Source organism: Acyrthosiphon pisum, chromosome A2, assembly GCF_005508785.2.
Source record: "Acyrthosiphon pisum isolate AL4f chromosome A2, pea_aphid_22Mar2018_4r6ur, whole genome shotgun sequence".
NCBI lineage: Eukaryota > Metazoa > Arthropoda > Insecta > Hemiptera > Aphididae > Acyrthosiphon > Acyrthosiphon pisum.
Window position 1 is genome coordinate 94,359,102 of NC_042495.1, and position 23,218 is coordinate 94,382,319.

The 23,218-nt window shown below is 31.1% G+C and overlaps 1 protein-coding gene and 1 long non-coding RNA gene across 4 annotated transcripts in view; one reads left to right on the forward strand and one right to left on the reverse strand.

Annotated features, from left to right (window-relative positions):
- Positions 1–23,218, reverse strand: part of LOC100160617 (receptor-type guanylate cyclase Gyc76C) — a 64,133-nt gene that overhangs the window by 23,840 nt on the left and 17,075 nt on the right. For 2 of the 3 annotated variants that reach the window (XM_029490993.1, XM_001945580.5), the window contains exon 2: positions 22,796–22,878. The gene's annotated coding sequence lies outside the window, so the exon portion shown is untranslated. Of the gene's footprint in view, positions 1–22,795; positions 22,879–22,958; positions 22,978–23,218 lie in introns of those variants that run through there. The other variant, XM_008184711.3, reaches the window with a different exon arrangement.
- LOC115034336 lies at positions 3,178–6,081 on the forward strand. Its single transcript, XR_003839707.1, has 2 exons — positions 3,178–4,581; positions 4,680–6,081. It is a non-coding gene; the product is annotated as an uncharacterized LOC115034336 (long non-coding RNA).

The window sequence follows — 23,218 nt, forward strand, 5'->3', positions numbered from 1 at the left end:
GATACAAATACATAATACAGTACCTATTATATATACACATATGCGTGTTAAGTAAATCTGTAGTATACGTTTACAATTTATAAATTGTTCATTATATTATTAGTATAATATATACACGTAAAATAAGTAAACGAATCGTTATTAGTTTTGTTGTACATACCGCAATATTATTGTAATACCAATATAACATATAGGTATATATTATGTTAATAAATACAATAATATGTATTTAGCGTTTAAACTAACATTTTCTTTCGATTGAGTAATCAACTTTTAAATAACCTTAATATAACACGATTATGCCAAAATTTGCTGACGCTTAACCAAATCACTTTACCGATTACCATTATAGCAATCTATTTAAAAGCGGCGAATTTTCTAATGAAAATAAGTGTAGATAATACATATGCATACCTACTATAATATGCATCATACCATAATATGTGCATTTTACAAGCTATTATTATATTATTATAATAGTTACTACTTACTAGGTATTTATTAGCATTAAATTAATGCAGGTGTGAGGTATAGATTCGCATTAAAAAATACAATCTCGATTTGATCGAACTTATAATGTTTGAATAAATGTATGGCTTTATACAGGTGCACAAAAAATGTAAAATGTATTTACGTATTGCTTAAGGCGACTATTTACCTCATTTCCAAACAGAATTGTCGATCATTTTTAATCCCGTTAATAACAAAAAAAATTGTCTTTTAAATAAAACTAATAGAAATTTATATTTTTGAAAATAAAGTATTTGAAACAATACAAATTACGTTTTCAAATGTAATTCTAGTAAATATTTATTATATAATATATCCACCAGTGGCGGGCTGAAGGACTAAATTTTATACCTATACTGATCATAGCAGAATATACGTTATGAAACATACTATCGATGAATATAAAATAAAAATTTACCTAAATTATAATAATACAACAATAATATTATAATACAACAAATGATAATATTTCTGACAGGATTTTTTTTTTTTATTTCAAGAGCCTTCAGCAAATATATTCTATTAAGTTTTACACAACAATATAAATATGAATGTATCATGTGTGCCTATATGGCTATATCAGTAGTTACAACTGTTTTTTTTCTTTTAACAAGAGATTTTATTAGCGAGTCTAAAATTAAAAGTTAGATCGAATAATCAATCAATCAATCTAAACAAGTATTTTTCATTATATTACAAACACAGGTCACTTAAAGCTATACATTGGTTTTTATATAAAAAAAAAATTGTAAAGGTACATATCGGTCTAACGATAGTATACCTAGTATACGATAGTAAACCGAAATCAAAAACATTATAGTGGAATGCTTACGCATCTCTAAACCACGACAAAATAATTTGGAATTATCAAAAATAAGAAAACCCCTATGTCCTTATAACTAACTAAGTACCTATAATAGGTATTATCAGACATTGAAAATCTTTTACACGGTACCTACATATTATTATTTCGACTCACGTATCTATATTATAGGCGTGATGCGTTCTACTTAGATATTTACGTGTGCGTGGGCCGTTTTTATTTCTATATCTGTTCACGACGATCTGTGGACTCCAACTGAGGGGTTGAAAATTATTATTTGCGTCGCATATACCTATATTCGGAACATACGTATCTTTCAGTCGTGATACATCCAAACCGGCGACGAGACTGCATACGGGCTAAACACGCGGGCTATATACATAAGTATATAATATGTATGTATATACATAATAGAGAAAACCAAACACATTTAGTTAAATGCATATTACATGTACATACCTAATTTAGTCGTTAAAACTCTCTGCGGTGGTCTGCGGTGTACATGCCGCCGGTACACATTTGATTTATTTACTATATATATATATATATATACACGCCGTGAAAAACGTTTCGGTGTTTATTTTTTATTATTTTATACATACATAATATTATATTTTTTTTAATTTGTAAGCGAGACACAATTAAACCCCGTGCCTGTAATTTAAGGGCATAATGGTCACGATATAGTTTTGTGTGTGCATATACGAAAAAGCGACGACCGCGACCGGTTCAATTTGAATAAACCGACCGACCGATTATAAAAAAAATATAAGTAAAAAATGTATACAGTAATAACAGGTTTTAGGTTTTGTTACACAGGAAGACGGTGGCGTACAAGAAAAATAACGTATGGAATAAAATACAAATCCAATAAACTGGTTTTTACGGTTTTTTTTTTTTTGCACATACTCCAAATGGATTTTCTCCATTCAATCAGAGTAACAAAACGAAATGGATAATTGAACCCATCAACCCGATTGCATTATAGCTAGTATATCTCTCTTATAGATATAATGTGTATTGTGTATAAATAGGTACCTGCATTATGCAATAAGTATCTGAGTATATAATATAATAATAATGTATTAAACGAGTGATGACAAAGAATAATATTATAGTATATCAATATAATTCTGTTAAAAGGATGCAATTATCGCGTTCATTTAAGATTATAGTATAACGAGATAATAGCAGCTGCATGTGTTATAATATACCATATTAAGACATAAATAAAAATATATTTATAAACAAAAATAAATACATTATAATTGTAATTATTTTATTAGTATATAACTTACTATAAAATACTATAAATAGGTAGGTATCAACATGTTCGTGCCGTTGATCGAAAACAGAGAGAAAATTATCAGTAGATTGCCCGCGGAGAACTATAAATAAAACTATATTTGTGCTACTTTTTGAAATCGCGTTTAACCCTCAAAACGCGAAGTTATGGCCAAGGACATTTGCAAACCTATAGCGGTCATCCCCATTGCTGCCTAGCAATAACGGTACAGGTCAGTAACTCTCACACTCTATAGGTAATATTATGTATATCTGTGATCACTAAGACACCACGTGCGCCGCGAATGTTTATAAGCTCAGCAGAATTTTTTTTTTATATTTATTTGAAAATAAAACAAATACGTCAATATTTTAAAATAATTTTTACCGAGTCCAGTTTAAATTTTTTAAAAACAAAAGTTGCATTATATGAATAGGTACTAATATATAAATATATTATTGCAAGTCAGGTTTCCCGCCAAATATTTTAAATTTTATAGGTACTTCAATACAGTTTTAACATAACATTTTTAAATATTTATAGATTGTTTTATCATTAAAAACGAATTTCGAATACTAAAATTATAAATAAAACATTAATTTAAGAGTAAAATATAGTTGTATCAAATTACGCATTAATAATTATGTTTACAACAATATTGTTGAAGGTTTGACAAAATAAAGATAAACTCATTTTGATTTTTGAATTATTTAACATACCAAATATTATGGTAAATACCAACGAAGCCAAATCAGCGAAATGCGTATGAAAACATTGTTCGTACAAAAATCTTATAGTTATAGTTCAAATCAACTTAATTTATGCACCTACGTAATTTATTAATTGGTTTATCGATCTTCAAAAGGTCAGTAAAATAATAGCAATATTGCTGTACCAGTATTATATTAATATACCTACCTAATATCCTTAATTTTAAACGTACCTAATTTATGTTGAGATTATTTTGTTTTATTAATCAGTGGTACCTAATAAATGCTATATATTATTTTGTACGGTATTGATACGAGAATTCAATAATATGTTTTAAATATTATGGTTATTTTTTTGTTGTTGATTATATAAAATATGATTTGATTAAAACTACTGCCCAACTACTTCTATAAAATAGTACTTACAAAAATCATAAATAAGGCAGTGTTAAACGAACAATATTGTGTACAATTTATAATTCATTATAATATTATTATCATCATTGATTTATATATTTTATTTATTTATTTTTAGTTCATATACGATCAATATATAATATTTAGAGACCCAGTGGTGGTGGAGGAGCATTCCCTCCAGATTTTTATAAATCGGGCACGTGACACATAACAATGTTTTTTAGGCAGCATACATATATTTTAAGCTTGCGACCCTTGAAAAATGACCGTGAGCGCCTACGGAATATTATATTATAATGTTTCAAAGGAATGTCAGAGACGACAAAAAGTGTTCGGTATAACATATTAAAGATAATTCCAATATAAATAAATAATTAAAAATATATATAAGGGCGTACACATATCTATATAGTGTATATTATTAATATAAATGAACGATATGGCATGTTGTTGCACACAAAAAACAATGCATACCGACATCATACACGCGGTATAATATTATAATACGTATAGTATTATTGTGCTAACCAGTTAACAATAAGGTCGTGACCCATCGGCACTACTACTTAGTAGTACTACTACTATTACTACTATACAACAAGTAACAATATTACTACCTACTACTACTACTACTACCACCTACTACTATTATATAGTTGGCTGTTGTTGCTACTCTCTTCCTGGTTATCAACGAATATTAGATAAACGAGCAGACACGAGAACGCCGCCTAAAATAATATTATTATAGCACTACACCACGGTGTATTATGGAATGTACACAGCACTCTTTTTTTTCGTGTGTGGCGAGAGCAGCAGTCGCATAATAATTGGGCGAGGTCCGTACATTTCGATATTATGTATACATATATATATATATATATTATATTCATACGACACGATTTTTTAAATTTTATTTAATATTTTTGTTTTTTAGAAACTACACATATTATTGTAATTACGACGACCACGACAACGACTACTACGACGATGTATCTCCGTCATCACCGCCGCCGTCGACGGCATTTGTAGTGCTGCAGTCAATTGGATGCCTCCGCTGTTATTCATTCGAGACAATTGAACGAAACGCCCGGTCTCGTAATAATAATAATAAAAATAATAATATATATATATATATTGATTATAGTCAGAATTACTTTGTCCCAAACTAAAGAATGTACACACACACCACACGCATATTATGTCTTAAATATATCGCGCAAAGCAAAATTTGATCGCAATCGAGTTCAATGTGTTATTTTTCTCGCGCGTGGTTCTTGATTATAACGTAATAAAATGCAGTGATTCGCTTCGAAAAGGAAACGCGTTATGCGATATCTGAATAAATGTGTGCTATGGTGTGCTGATATTAAAACATAATAGTATTTGATTTGTGTTTTTGTTTCTCGACGAGCTCGTACCCTACATAATATTATTATATCCGATTTCTCTAATAAACGTAATTTTTCTCGCTATAAATCAACACGTATAATATAATAATATTAATATATTATATTATATCGGGTAGGAGCATTTATTGTTGATGTAGTTTTTTTTCTTCTTTTTTATCGAAATTGTGAAATTACAAGCGCGCAACAATAGATTTCACCAATGAACACGTCAGTTATTACCTATATGTATAAGTGTATACTCACCACATACAATATTATACTCTCTCAGATACGCGGAAGAAAGTTCTTTAGTCCTTATAAATAATTATTATTATAAGTCCTTTAAAATGTAGCATCACAACAGTGTAGAAAATAATGTTCAAGTAAACGATTTCAAAATGTGTAATCTACGCGTTGGTGAAAAAGAAAAAAACGATTAATTAAAAAATATTATAGGAAAATACGTAAATTATCCTAACAGATGTACCTGTGTGTAGATACTTTGGTCTTTGGTGGGACCAGAATCGTAATTATATGTACATATATAGAGGAGCTCAATTATAAATTGTAAGATCTAAATAGTTTCTATCCACGTCCCATGAAAATAACATAGGTATTAGGTGCATAGGCGTAGGTTTTTTTTGTATTGTCATATTGAACGCTCAAACAAACGCACAATTTTAAAATTATTCATGACTTGAACAGAATACATTTTGTTTCATAAATCGCTACAATGTCACTATGTACAGTAATTACAGACAAATTATAATAGGTAAACGGTTAACACGGAAAATCCTTTACGGGCAATTTAAAATAATTCCTTACATTTATACATAATATACCTAACCTATGCATATACATATGTTGTTCGTATTCCGTTTATGGATTTACATCTCACCAATTATTATTATAACCAGCTGAATAAAAATGTATTATGTACGACTTGTGTGCCAGAAATTCCATTACTCGACTAAAATTAAGTGATTATAATATTATATATATATGTTAACATATATATTATATTTATCTTTAAAGATATTATTTTGTACTAACAATTTATTTATCATTTATTGATAAAAAATACAAATTTAGTACAGTAATTATGTCAATAAATACTATTTGGATTGCCATCGAGTATCGTTTTGAATTGTTCGTAATAATTGTTTAGCGCGATCGAAGTTTATCGCTCAGCAAATTAAATACATATTAAAAATATTTCATAAAAATGTTTAGTTACCATTTTTATATAATCGTGGAAATTAGTTAGCAATTTATCTTATTTATAAATTACATTTATTTCTCGAAAATACTAATCAATATACTATAGTAACAATTTTCTGTTTCATCGGAAGCTAACAAATTGGACATTGGAGTAATTTTATCTCAAGAGTTGAAACATGTATAATTTGTATAAATGTACAAATTTAAGTTTATGATAAAGAAATTATTATTATTATTATTAGTATTATAGTTATATTATACTGTGTATGTTAGTTGTATTTATGATAATTACCACGTAAAATAATTTTATAGTTTAAATATAAAAAATCACTTGTTTTTAAACAATACAGTAGGTATATTATAGTGGCTATTGTTATGGTCTGTGAACAAATCGTATGTAAATTCTATTTAAAAATGGAATGTCTATTTTTATAAGTTTACGAAGTTTGATGAACTTTGAAAATGTCTATTAGATATAACTACCTCCGATTAATGCTATTAATACAAATATAATGAAGTTTTACTTACTCGATTAGTTCATCGAGCTGTTCGAACTAGCTATTAGTAGTTTTACATTACAATTCATTAGCAAGTCTGTAGTAATTCATATATTTCAGAATTTCGAAAATGCAATACACTCATTTTGTGTGCTTATTATATCAAATCGATTAAAACTTGAACATGGGTTAGACTTTTAGAAGCATTAATATTTCCTGGAAAATTGTACAAAAATATGTATAATCTGATTGAGGATAAAATATTAAAATGGATAAATATAAAGATTAATGATCTAAGTAATGAAAATAATTGCAATCATGGACAAGTTTTAGGTAGTAATTTAAAAAGCAGATTTCTAGTATGATGATTTTTAAAACTACACTTGAAATTGTTTACCTTTGATTTGATTAATATACAAATTATAAATCGTATATTTTTATTATATTATACACGATAACGATTACTCATGTGAAAAATGGTAATAAAACAAATTATTTATTTCAAAATCGTATTATTACAACATGTTTTTAGATAGTGTGTTGTAATAATTCAACAGTAAAAATAAATATAATTTTCAATCGGAATTTTCGAGTGCAATGATTCATTATATTGTCACAGTGAATCTAAAACAAACAGCACATTTTCTAAAACATATATTCCCGGGAGTGTTTTTTTTTGTCATTATGACTAATGAAAATGAAATGTAAGTTTGAAAGTAATTTACGATGATAAACCAATTACCTTTGATATAATACGAGCAGACCAATTTCGAGGGGAGAATATCGAGTAAAATTAAAAACACATTTATCGCCGTAAAATTATGTGTTTGAAAATGTCGTTTATCGACGGCCAAAACGCATTCCGAGCTACGTGTGTTTTTATAATGCATGGTCGTTTTTTGTATTCTTTATAATACCGCGCGACTACTATATTATACCTACAAAATATATATTTTTTTTATTAATTTGTGTACACTAAGCACATAATTCGCATAAAACGTACGTCGCATTAGGCCCGCGGAACATGTTATTACGACCTCTTCCAGTTTAACCGGCATATAACGTGTCGTAACACATGCGTTATTAGGTAGGTACACCACAACAGAAAACAAAGTAGGTATCCTTTTATGTTGCCCACGTATATGTAGTAAAGATAGCTATATACTCACATCACACGGCACACACACACACACACACACACACACACACCGTTTAAATAGCCGATGTAATTATGATAATATTATGTGTACATGTATAAAAGGTAATATAATAATATATTATGCAGGAGGGAAAAAAATCGGTTATTTTGTATCTCACGCCCGCCTTTGTAGAGCCGACATTTTCTAATAATAATAATACGTTCGAGTATTATTTGCATAATAATTAAATGGCTTTAATAAGCCATAATTGACTCGATAATATAGTAAATATAATTTGAATGAAACAATATATAAATATAATATATATTTATACACCACACGTATAATACCTGTATTATATTTAATGCCCAGCTAAATAATAATAATAATAATATGTAGAATATCATACCGAAGAGTTTAGTTTGCCTATGACCGTTAATTTAAACTGAACGTCAATGTAAACATCGAAACTCAAGAGGGCTTATACATATTATATTATATTATATTGGCAGGTATTTTATTAAATAATTACCCACCTAATCGTTTGTTGGACGTTGTATTATTATTTTGTAGCGCGTTAGTAGTCTTGAAGACGATAAAGTAAATTAGTGTACATGAAACACGCCATAATATATAGTTTTTTACAGGTTGGTAATAGGTATCGCAAGTAGTAAATTGTTTTCTTTATTAGATTAACATTTTTGCTAATTTACCCAGCAAAAGTTATCAAATAAGATTAAAATATTTTTGTGTTCAGTCTCTATACACAGTAAATAGTAATAATTTGTATTATATTGTATCTTACAATATAATGATAATAAGTATTTCATAAAACATTCTATCACTACCATTAAACAATAGCCTTGTGCTTTTAAATGTTTGAAAATAGTTATACGTTTGGTATAATAATAGGTGATTGCCTAAAAACAATAGTCCCGGTTATAAGTTATTGTACCTATTATATGCAACAAGATTCACCAAGATTATTATTTTTTATTTAAGTAGGTACGCAAATATTCGTATAAAAATTTTCTCGGTAATGGCTGTTTCGACACAAAAATAACTTTCTAAATCCAAATAATGAATTTTTATGAAAATTGATGCATTTCTATATAATGTGCCATTACTTATGTATAATTGACATGTCATTTTAGTATGATTCGATATAAACTGATTTAAACTAAAATGTTGGTAAATTGTTGTACCTAATACAAATAACATTAAATATTCTATAATAATCGAAATAATAATATACCTAGTCTATATACTATCATGGTTGAAACTTCAAACATCATATTTTAAGTAGGTAATAGTCATATTAAAATTCTACTTAGACAACGCCCAGTTTTTATTTTTTGATCAAGCCGAAGGAAATTTATAGTTTGTTTTGTTGCTGGCTAAATTATTAAGACATTTTGTTGACACAGCTCGACTATAAAAACCCTCTTTAGTTAATTTGCCAATACATACATGGTGTGTTAGCATTTCTGTGTTTACCAAAAAAAAAATTGACTAGGGTCAACTTCGAATCGATTATTTCAATATGTCCGACAAGAGTTAATAATTAGTGTTGTTTGCACTTCAAAAACATAGCCGGACAAAGAGAGAAGGAGAGAGTTCTGGACATTCTGTTCAAAGACCCACGACTAAGTGCCACGAAAGCAATCAATCTAAACATCAATGTATGTAGAATAAATTTGGCTATGATATTGATAGTAATTACAACCCGAACCCGTATAAATATATATCATACGTAGTACGTTATATTACTTGGATATGGAATTAAAATGAAAGTGAAGATTGTGGTTTCATTTTAATCAAAAATTCACCACTAAACAGTAAACGGGAAGCTCTAAAGTTTACCGTCTACCGTAATTTGCTCTAAAGTTTCCCTGCAGCGTCTGGACGCGATCCGGACGTAGGACTCGGCGTCTGATGCGCCTATCAAATGGGGCAAATGTAAACTGGCCCTGTGATTACCTTTTTTGTTGTAAACTCGGCCCGGAAATTTTAGGTAATAAAATAGGTCGATTGTAAACTTGGCCCGGAAATTTAAAATAATAAAAAAGGTCGGTTGTAAACTCGGCCCGATAATTATTTTGACCAATAAAATATAATAAACGGAACAATTTGTTGTTAACGAATGTTATGTATCGGTGTGTATATATTGGTGAGTGAATACGTCAAACACATGGCTTTTTACTTAAAAAAATAGATTTATATTATAACCTTACATTATTAACTATTTTTTTTTCCTCGGGCCCAGTTTACAATCGCCCATCAAATGTTGTTGAATATTTTCCGTAAGCAATTAATTTAAATTAATTGTTTTTGATGATCAGATCAACGAAGCCATACATTTATCATAGTATTATAATAGGTCACATATAATATTATTAATACGGTATCATAGATCATCGTTTGTCGGTATATAGATCTCTCTCATTCAACCGGTAACATCATATTATTATCCTTTAAAACAATATAATTATAATATAGATAATGGGTATAATTTATCAATACATGGAATAGTTAGGTATTACAGAGAATACCATTATTATGTCGGGCAATTACATTTGTAAAAAAAAAATATAATTCATGTAATACAATATCTTCCTATACTAATGTTAAAAATGAAATTAATAACACTAATTATATTTCTAATGACAAATTTGAGAACAAATTATTATTTGTGAATTATTATTTTTTTTCGTTTTGGAAAACTTTTAACAGAAACCTAATTTTTTTACCAATTACCAGACACTATATAGTTTTTAAGACAAACATAATAGTGCCTAATATTACATACCATGGGTGCATGAGAAGGAAAAAGTGTTGATCATATCCGAATTGTATTTTATATTGAAGCAAAACACGTTTGTAAATATAAATAGGTATACATTTATTAATCTACGTACTATTAATTTTTATGATTGTGATGTTTGCGCAATGTACCTATGCGCAATATATAGGTAAGAACTCGTAGAAGTTTATTCTTATTAAATGACATTTTTTTAGGGAAAAAATCACTATATATCTACGTTAATATTTTTATTGAATTTCAATAGTAAATTATATATTGTGGCTATATTATAAATGGTTAAGCATCTCAAGAATCAATAAAACAAAACAAAAAAAAAAAATGCAATAGGTAAGTAATAAAATATAGGTTGGTGTAATTTGTTAAATTTTAAGAGGCCAAGAAAAATATATAAGCACTCATGTGCACAAACGCATATATCACACTTTATCGTCGGATAATAAATATAAAACGAATAAAGACATACAGATGTTTGTAGGACAAAGTGTAGAGTATAAAAAACCATAAATTATACGGTTTTGTTAATGTTTTCTTTTTAATCACTATATTTAGATATAAACGCTCGTATACATATACAGGGTGATTCGTGGGAATGTGGATCAAAGGTTTATCTTTGTTTTTAACCCCATGCACTGGATACGGCACGTACAAATAATGGCAATATTAATTATTAACTAAACACATTATTAAAAACAACAAAAACGTCTTCGGACTAGAGATCATGATGCAGACATGCAGTTTGTCGGATGAATATTATTATTATGACGTGAAATTGTCTTCTGTATAAATATAATTGAACACGCAACTTTTAAAAGCCGATAAGACGTGATAACCTTTATTTGATCATGAAATTTCGCTTTAAACTTTTTTATTTTAAATAAACATTGCAGATTATACCTCGAGATAAAAAAATATTTCAGCGAAATATTTGTATTGATAACAAAACGTGCATAAGGATTGTTTTTAATTGCTATGCGGTTTCAAAATAAAAATAACCGATGAAAATTAAAATCGATAATGGCTACAAATATCATAATATAGTATCGCGTACCTACCTATATACAAAGAATAATAATAATAACAATATAATACTTATATGTATACCTATAACAATATTATTACATTATTGCAGTCTATATGTTATAATGTATACATAGCATTCAAATTGTAAACACATTCGCGCACTTGAATACCGTATACCGTAAAGTAAGCGGCCACTCTCGCGAAAAAAAAATTTATAATAAATAAATGTAAAATTCATCGTCATTACCTATACCTATATACAATATCATAATATACTCGAACAACGTGCGTGTATATTATACAGTGACTATACAGATTATGCATATTATATGCACATGGGTAATATAGGTAGGGTACGTGTCATTATTATTATTATTATTATTTTTAAGCGAGGTTATCGTTTAGCGGATTTCTATATACCTCGCGCGCGGTGCCAAATTTCACGGCCGGCGAGAGACAGAGCGATCGCGTACAATAAAAAAACAGAAAAAAGACACACGGCATACCTTATAATATCATATTATATAATATACATTATAATATATTATAGACAGACTCTACGCGAAACATCCCCAGAGGCCGTGTCTATATATATAGCGGTGCTGCAGGTAAGGATGCATGCAAAGGAGCGTGGGATTCGAAATAATGTACGAGATCGTTTCGAAACACGAACAATAAATTTATTTTTTCCTTAAAAGAACACCGCGGCCGCGATATAATAATAATAATAATAATATTATATTTAATTGTATTATTATATATTTATTTTTTATTATAATATACTTGCGGAATCATTACGCTGTGCGAGGAATCGCGCTCAAACTATAAATAGACACCTCAAGTATAATAATATTATATAGCAAGTGTTGTATATTATGTACTGTGCATTTGGCCCGTTGATAAATTGCCGGGTGTGGTGTGGCCCTGCCTGTATATATTACATATAAACTTATACGTATATATATATTGTACCGATGGCGGCCGGTTTGCATTATATTATACGAGTATATAATATATATATATATATATATATCACACACCGAACACTATATTATACACTAAACACAAGACACTCCTTCGATTTGCACGCAAACACACTTTACAACAATACGCACAGCGCACACTCGCACACTGCCAACTATATTAGGTATAGAATAATAAAATGATGGTTTTAATTTTTTTTAATTTACCTTTTAGTCCCCTAGCTCAATTATATAATCCATAGGTACATCATAATATGATGCTTGATGAAAATATTTAAAAAATTTACAGAGAGCAACTTAGATTTTATTCGTACGCACAGCTATCCTTGCAGCGACTTTAGCAACTGTGATATTAATATTATTTGTTTATTTATTAATCTTACACGTCATGTCACGTACTGACATAATATACGTCACAATGATAGGTTTATATAATAATTATTAAAGAGTGTTAATAATTAAAACATTGCTCAATGTAGGTAGTCAATACGAATGTGTACGACGCGACACGGCGCGCGATTGAGTAAAATACATATTAATATAATATAATTACGTACAGAAGAAAATATAGTAGTGTCACGACAATAACAAGTCAATAATAAGAATATAATAATATTATATTATAACCTTCGTTAAACGTAATAACAATTATAATATAAGAGACAATTATTCAGGAAAACATCGCTATCAAAACTTAAACACAAGTAACATTATATTATATGTATAGGTTTTTTACGAAAAACGGACGGGGAAGAGACCACGCACGTAAGTAAATTTGGTAAATGAGAAACGTTTAAAATTAGTACAACGTCGCAGTGGTTCTCAGACGAAAAGAATAGGAAAACTTCGAAATACTCGTCGAAATACGTGCTGATAAAAAATAATAAGTATTCACTTCAATAAATAAATATGATTGCTTATAAAGTTATAATGATTGGCGGGGTAGATCTTTATTTCTCGTATCTCTGTACAGTTGTACGAACCGATCGGCAACCATATTATATTATGCTACTTCAGAGAGGTTGACACAGTTAAAATATTATATTGTACAACGATTAATAATTAACGTAAATGATAATAGTAATATAATAAATAATAATCAAACTTTATTCGCACTGACGTTATTCGCTATATATAATACAATATAATAAACTCGTACCTACTCGATTTCAATACATTTAAATTAAAATTATTAATTTATTATACCTATATACAATATTATTAACAATACTATATTGCGCTTAGTGATTATACCTGTACGTGTGTATTATCCTACACCACTACTGCCGTATGTATAGATGATCGATGTATAATAGAACGGTATTTTTTATTTATTTAGAACCAGTAATATATCACTCTTGTTTTTATAAACGTTTGGTATATTACTATTATGACATATATTAATACGAGTTCGCGTTTTTTTAATCGTAATGGGTTTCAAATGTTTTTAAATCGTTATTAATGGGCAAACTGTCATATCACTATTCTTCATCTCTCCGAGGCAAGGCATTGTTGTTAGTAAAATGTATTGAACACATATTTGGTTTGTACTGATCTTATGATTTCTCGAAATATTAAAACTACCTGTCGTCATATATCATGATGTTAACTTGGCCATCATGAATAATGCCTCATTATACACATTCATGAATAATATTTTTTCGGTTTTTCTGGCTATATAAGAATTTTTAATTTTAAATTCGATCGTTTTGGTTCCGGACACATATGTACTACCTACTTATCGACTGCCATTTATTTAGTAGTAAATAACTTAATTTTTTTTTAGAACATAAAACACATGCATATGGACACTAGAAATAAAACGATGTACGTTAACCAAAATTACAAAATTAACTATTGCTTTGTGCTGAACCATATGCTACACTAATGCGTACAGTTGTGTCTGGTTGCCAAAATATTATTTGATTACTGGATATTTGCCGTGTACGTTGTTATTTAACATCATAAGATTACAAATATCTCGCTATTACGTCTTGTCTATAAAATATGTGTTGTGTGTCGGTTATAAATTAAAATTCATAACAATTTAGGGCAGATTTCAGTTTCAGTGATATGTTACGCAAAACAAAATATAATATATAATACAATAATGGTTTCATATTGTACCCGCTTGATAAAATAGTAATCAACATATTATATAATTAGATTAAAATAATAAAATTAAACAATCTTTTATTGTTCAAGGAATTTGTTAAAAACATGTTCGTACTTTTCAATACCCAAAAATATTGTTATAATATTATAGTCACTTTAATATTAGGTTAGAGAAAAAAAATTTTCGATGTGGGTGTAGCAAATTGAAACAAAAATGCGATCAACTTTCTAATATAAGTAGTGTTTTTATTTTACATTTTAAACATAGATAATCTACAAATGGATTTAAATGTATAGCCTAGTGAACAACCCATATGAGACGAGTAATAGAAAATTACATAAAAGATATAAAAATTAGATAAAATTAAGGATTATATTAGAATTAGGTAAAATATTTTAACCACTATTTGTATGAACATTATAATTTTTGAACAAATCCAAGTTAAATTTAAACGTAGGTATTAGTTTGAATAACGTTATGAGTTATGGACATTAATTATTATAGGGACCTACTGAACATCAATGCAAATATGCTAACATCCGATGTCAGAATGATTAAAAATAATTCAAAAACGATAATTACTCTAGGTAATAAATAATCATAATAAAAAATACAAGTGCACTGTGCAAAACACATTCCAAAAACGTCATAGATATATTATACGGCGGCGAACCAAATATGCAGTAATTCTAAACAATTCATTCGATGTGCAAATGTTTACTTAATTTTATAAAACCCATCTAACAACTGTCAAAAATGTTTACACAGACCATCCTGGGGCCTTTAACGTCGAAAGAAACGCGTCATATTGTTACATAGTGTCTAACCCCGAGAATTATTATGCACATGTCAAATTTGTCCCGACTGTGGTGCGCGGTTTACCCCAAGAATATTATTATTCATTGCCCCAAGATTTATAATATTAGATACAGTGGTCGCAAATAAATCCGACAGGTACGCTCGTTTAAATATTTACACGTCCTTTACCTATATAATATTATTTATATTTATTTAATATATGATATGGTTATTACCGTGTGCGGACGTACGGTATACCTTGTGGCTTGTACCTACTAATAAGTACAGTTACGATGATTTTAATGAAACGACATAATTCGCAAGCCACAAGCCAAACACGAAAAAACTCACAGTTGTACAGTATCATGCATATGGCCATAAATAGAAGAATTCGTTAAGACGCAACGAAAAATAATAACGGTAGAGATATTTCGGATGTTTACAAAAATAAAAAACCGTTGCAATATATATTATGTTCAGTCTCGTTAGCTTAAAATAGTAATAATAAAATGTGCGATTTCGAATGGAGATCGCGTCGCGCGCGCAGTGGTGCGTTTTCTCTCTCGTCGACGGGCGGAGAGCCGGCCCGCAATGGGTGCGCCCATGTGACGGGTATTACGGGTATATAATAATATATGTACCGAGTACGGACCAGACAACCGGGCACCATTTAATAATATCACGGCTCAATAACAACAACAACAACAACAGCAGCAGCAGCAGCGGCAACAACAACAACAACAACGACGACGGCGATAACAGCAGCGCAGCACAACTGGTTTTCATCCGCCGTCCTTTCAAAAACATATAATAATAACTGAGGCCACACAAGCGCAGCGGGTACATTTTACGTGTGTAGCGCGCTCGAAATTTGCAAGCGCGAACACCGGCGACGACCAAAGCGGTCGGCAGTATATTATGTGTATTATTATTATGCATATATGGCCGTCGGACAGCCGGAAGCGAGAGAACAAGTGTGCGAAAAAAAAAAATTTCCGACGATAATGTTATAATATTACGGGTACTTGCTGCAGCTGTTCCAGCTTTTTATAAAGTGTATAAATTATGTATATAGTCGTTTTGCGCGTGGTGGACGATAATATCCAAAATTTAATAATATAATGGCTTCTGCCGTCGTGTGGAGAAGCAAATATTCAGGTACATATTATTTTTGGGCTCGCCAGGCCGCAGACGCTGCAAATGACGGATGAGCCACAAAACGGGAACACGAGAGCGACGGGCTTCGGCCGGCTCAAGAAGAGGAGGCTCATAGCGGGAATCCCAGGCGGTCGGCCTTGATGAGGATGTCACGCAAGAGATGTCTAGGGCGGCGGGCTCAGGCCAGCCCGAGAAGGCACCTCAAGGCAAAAGTTAAAAACTAATGGACATGAGAGGGGATAAAGCGGGGTCTGTCCCGATTATTCCCATTGCGGCTTCGGCCACTGTATATTATCATTGTGAGGCATCATGGGGTCTTGGTACACATATACACACCAGTACTCACTGAGGAAAGTGTACCAATCCCCATGCGAGCCCAATCTAAAATATGTAATATTTTCTTAAATAAACGACGCTGCGTGAGGGCTAAGCAATGTGCAAACAGCACGGCCCCCATGTAGTGGTTACACATGAAAAAAAAAAGGTACATATTATTTTGCTTACACCGGTGGGGTTTTTTTGCGGACGCAGGAAATTGTCCGACTTCCAGTTATTTCGCAAAGCACTTCGCCTGGTCTCTCTCGGCGACCGCGCATCGACTGTTAATATTGTATGTTTTGGGGGGCTCCAGTCGGTCGTGTTTTAAGGAAATTAATATAGGCAATCTACTCGATGACATTAAAATGACTTGTGTGCAAAGTAAACGAACGTTAGGATAGTTTTAGAGGTCAACATTTTCTATATGTACCGAATTATAACAGTAGCCCTGCATAATTCCGTCCATAGGTCGGTCGTTATTTAAATTCGCCGTCAATAAACTGACGCACACGCAGGCATTACCAATGATATTAAATTATATCAACTTTTTTCAATTTAAAAAAGTGGGTTTTAGACCAAAAATAATTGAAGGAATTTGATTTGATGGATTTCAATTTTCAAAACTGATTTTCATCAATTACCGACTTTACTAGGTTTCGGTCAAGGCGATTTTGAATATCATCTATTTTTCAGCTGTGATATCCACGAATAAATATATTATGATACTTTTGTATTTATATTATTCATTATGAAACTAACAATAATAATTGGAATATTAAAAATGGACTCTGGTCAAACCTAGTAAACTTATTAATCGATCATAATTCGTTTTCAAAATTAAAATCCGTCAAACCAAATTCCTTCAGTTTTGTCCGGCTTTTTGGTCTAAAATTCGCTTTTTATTCATCGACTGGAGCCCCCTTAAACGAAAAAAGACCGTTCACAGACGAGGACACAGCTGCTTTATATTATAATATATGAGCATGTGGAGTCGAAGTTTTGAGAAACTCGTAAATATCCCGAAGTGTTATGGGCCATTGAACGGAATTAGTCGAGTACCTAAGCTAAATCTCACACGTGCGGCGGTTATTAATACCGCTGACAACTAGGCGATAATAACACTACGTAGGTACTAATAATATTGTAATAAAGATTTCGATAAACATGTGTAAGTGGCAAAAATCAATTATACGTCCGGACTCCGGAGGATTTGTAAGACAATAAATTAATTAATTTTGTATGTTTTATTGCTTTGTGTAAGTCGTGGGTAATAAAATTGTTGACTTTATCCCTGTTACATGCAAGTGTAACAATATTTTTATGACACTACAATATTATATTGGTCGAGTTATTAAGATAAATGCTTCGAGTGGAAAAATAGAAAAACATAATACGAAATCATGATGATAATATACAATTTCGTAATGTAATAATTTATTACAAAACTCATATCATAAAGTATAATAGACCTTTTAGACAGTTCACACACAATTTCCACTATTACGTACCATGAATCTGTAGGTACGAGATAAAAGTTCGTAATACATAATATTAATATTATATATGATATAAAATATCTTCGCATCTACGAAGAAAAATAATTACTATTATTATAATGGTCCTATTATATTTGTACCTACGTGAAAAAAAACCATTTAAATTAGCTGCTAACATTGTTCAAATTATCTATAGAAGTAATAAAACGAATATTTTATTATACTAAACTAGCAGCAGGCATATGTTTGGGCAGTGGGCACGAACAGATAATAATAATATAATAGTAGTTATGTTATTATTAAATGTATTCTATTATTATTATTATTATTATTTTATTTATTGCATTCACCTACTCTTTTACAGGTATTACCACTAAATTGATAATCTCAAAAATCATTTCACCTTACATAACTGCTGATTAAATACCTACATGCACATAAATACAAGGATTTAGATTAAAAATAATATACTTGTGTTAAATGTGCTTCATGTTCATCACTAATAAGTAATAACACAAACGACTCCTTTATTATCGTCAAAAGTGATACGTCATTAATATTGCTAAATAAAATTACTAGGCAAGGGGTTAATTACTTTATATATATATATACATTTCAGTCATTACACATACAAATGTCAAATACACAATATCCGTAGGCACCTGAGTACGTGCTGCCAGACATAATGAGTTGAAATCATTAATATCACTTCGGATAAGCGAATAAGACGTAATATATATTATATTATACCTAAGTAGATAACACATTTCAAAAAAATGATTTTTAAACAAAATGTTGAACAGTTTTAGGTTAGATTACACTCGTCCACTAGAAATTATTATTTTTAACAATTTATTATAGTTAAGATTTTAAATTAATAGATCAATAGGTACCAAAAGTATTTTACAGTGTACTGGATTCAAAGGTTACAGTATTGGTCTAATATATCCCATAATAATTAGTGTTGTCCCATAATTATGCTAACTATAGGTATATGGATAACACAATACTGTTAAAAATATATAATATGATGTTTCAATATATAAATCTCGGCGGCACGTCCAACAAAACGACGTGATGATGTAATACCAATTGTCACGTTGCGTATATACAAACATGTATATTAATATTTCGTTTCGCATAATGATAATTATGCGGCTCGTAACAATTTTCGTTTTCAATAGGTAATTATTATTTCGAAAGGTAGGTAGTCGCATTATTATGGTTAGAGTTTATGAATAATTAAAATAATAAACTAATAATAATGGCATAATAGCAGAGCAATACCTCTATAGCGTGTATTTGAAAATTCTAACGCGTAAAACATTATCAAATCAATTATAAATAGCTCGGTAATTGTGGAGGGACTCTTCGGATTCGAACTCTGTACCAAAAACCCGCGAGATACCCTTTAGCTGACCCATCGATGTATAATAATTGATTTTTTTCTTCTGTTATCGGAAACGATTGGTCAAAAATAAAAAAAAAGATGAAAAATACCACCAAAAAACTAAGCGTTTTCTCTGAGTTATCTTGACGACCGTCGTTTCTTTTTTTTTAAATGCGTCGTAAATAAAATGTCGAAAATACTACAGTAAAATTTGTGATTCCTCACCGTAGACACGCGTGTATTGTGTTTTCGTAATCGGGCAAACACGACAGGCACTAGAATAATATTTGTTCGTTATTATAACTTATAAAGCTCGGAAAACAATAATGCAGTATTGCATTATGACGCATTGTTTGATCGCGATAAGTCGCGCGACAAGCCCGTCGGTATAAGTATAAGTACCTATGTACAGCATATGTGTGTACTCGGCACATAGATTAATATACGATGGTGTTTTTCGCTTTTTCCAAACGGACGTTAAATGCAACAAGTGCGCGCGTGAAGACTCAAAAGTTATAGGTACCTACATTGTACACGGCCGCGATACATAAAGGAACAGGATGTATCCGCAGGAAGATAACAAGACGCATGATATTCAAAATATTATGTAATTTCAGTGTAAAATTGTCAAAATATCCTCTGTCGAACACGGTCTGCACATGGTCGGGTACGCCCAACTGCACGTCTCGTCGAACAAATGGATTTCATACCAAATCGTAATGTGTAATATAGACGCGATTAGAAATGTCCAAATTATAATATTAGAATTATTATCGTAGGCCCGCGTGTGTATCGCCCCGAGGTAACACCAACGCAACACGCGCGTTGTAATAAAATACTATATTTAGACCGAGTCGGACCACTTTGCGAACCATTCGACCTCGTCGTCTCCGAAAACAATAAGACGTGCACACTGGTAGTTATATTGTTATAGTAGTATTCGTAGTAGTTGTAGTAGTAGTAATAATAATAATAATAATTTATAGTATTGATGTACATTGTACGTATGACACGACGTATGTGTGGGTATATGTGTGTAAAAACACCGCTGGCCAGAGTGTCACACGTTGACCTTCGGAAACGTGCCCGAATTACTGTGTAATTACCAAACGACCGGGGCGGGAAGAAGAACGCGTAAACACATCACACAAATGCACGCGCACGAGCGGCGGCGGCGGGGAGAGAAGGTGGACTTTTGTATCAGAATTACGTAATTTCGGCGGAGCGCAATGTGTGAAAAAAAAAGCCTAAATGCCGTCATCGTCGATAACATAGGCACTATAATAATACATATTTTATAACGTGATGATAATATTATAATACCATAACCATACGATACGATAATAAATAATAGTAAAATATTATAATATTATTTTGTAATATTGTATTAAAAAACCTATGCGGGCGGCGCCTCGAGCTCTCAATGCTGTTTGGGTGGCCTCCGCCGAAATGTCACGGTCAAGATTGTTCGTGGTGTGGTGTGGTGTGTAGTCGTGTGTGTTGGTCGTGGCGTGGCACGTGTGCTCGGGGATAAATTCAATTCAGTTTTTGTTAAATTTTTTTTTCGAATAGGTTTCTCCGATCGCTCGCGTGTGTTGTTGTCGGACGGACATTGTACGCGCATATACAGACCGCGAAATAAGTCGTAACGTGCAATATAGACGAGCCACCGACGATACCACGGTACTGATACCTGCTACCAAACTGTACCGAAGTCGCCAAAGTATGCCCGTGTAATATAATTCTATACCCAAACGTCTTATATTATTATACTATTATAGACGCTGCCGTCGATACGCTTACACCCATATGATAATACCCATGCCTAAATAAAAGCCCCATACGAAATCGTTTCTAAACACTGCTGGTTCGTCATATTCGTCACGTTCCCAATATTTTTAATATCATGGGCACACGCTTCAATATTTTCCCTCACAACCGACGACGAGTGGCGCATCCATCATTTAATAATTATTTTATCAACACGACGTAATAAAAATAATAATAATTAATAATAATTAACGACAATCGCGTTCCACAGTCGTTCTCGTCATCGGCCCGAAAATCGAAACACCGCCGACGCGTAATTGAGTGAAAACCAAATAATATTATTGTTATTTTATTATTATTATTATTATTATATTAATGGACGGGTCATCGGTCAACGAAACGTCGTGAGTGAGTGCGTGTGTAATTGCACCCGGAGACACAGCAAAATAATAGAAGGGACACCACCGGCGGTGCGACGCAATTTATTTATTTATCGTTAATAATAGCCATTTAAAGACACAACTAAAATACAATATTGTTATTGGTAATTTATTATTATTTTACAATATTAATGAAATCGACGCAATATATATAGATGTCATGCGGAAAACGTGACGCACGCAAAAACTCTCGCGCGGGGTCCAGCCGATACGCATAACCATTTCAAAAAATGTAATTCAAACGCGAGCGGCAGACCACTCGAATGCACGACAGACGCAAACCAGTTTCATAATTGTATTATAATTACCTAGGTACATGGTGCAGGGTATTACCTATAACCTATAGATCTTTATACCGACATATTAAGAGCACCTGTGTAAGCAACGGTATATTATATACATATATAATATATAATATAAATTATAAATTAAATATGTAACAATATTATGTATTTATATTGTTATTATTAAAAATATGTTTAAAACGCTTACCCGTCAGAATCAGCAGCGTCCGGGTTGACATCATTGGCGGACCGATATTAATTCTGAATGCAAGCACGCCCCGAATAACCTACCTGTAAATACAAAACGATTATTTTCTTTGATCCGTCTCGTCACGAACGCCGTGAGATGTATTATATTACTCTATACACACGTCATGATATTTAAAAATAATATGCACACACACGTAAGCGCGGTAAAATGTGTTAAAAACGTATAATAGTAAATTATAAATCAAAGTATAAACGGCTAAAAACAAAATTTCGAAACATCTTTTTATTGCGGGGAGGGTCGATCGCAATAACATATGAAAAAAAAAAACACGTCGGCCGTAAATATTAGGTAAGCGCTTATACCTATAAGACGATAAAAGTAAACAATACGGAATAAAACTCGAGAACTACAACGGTCATG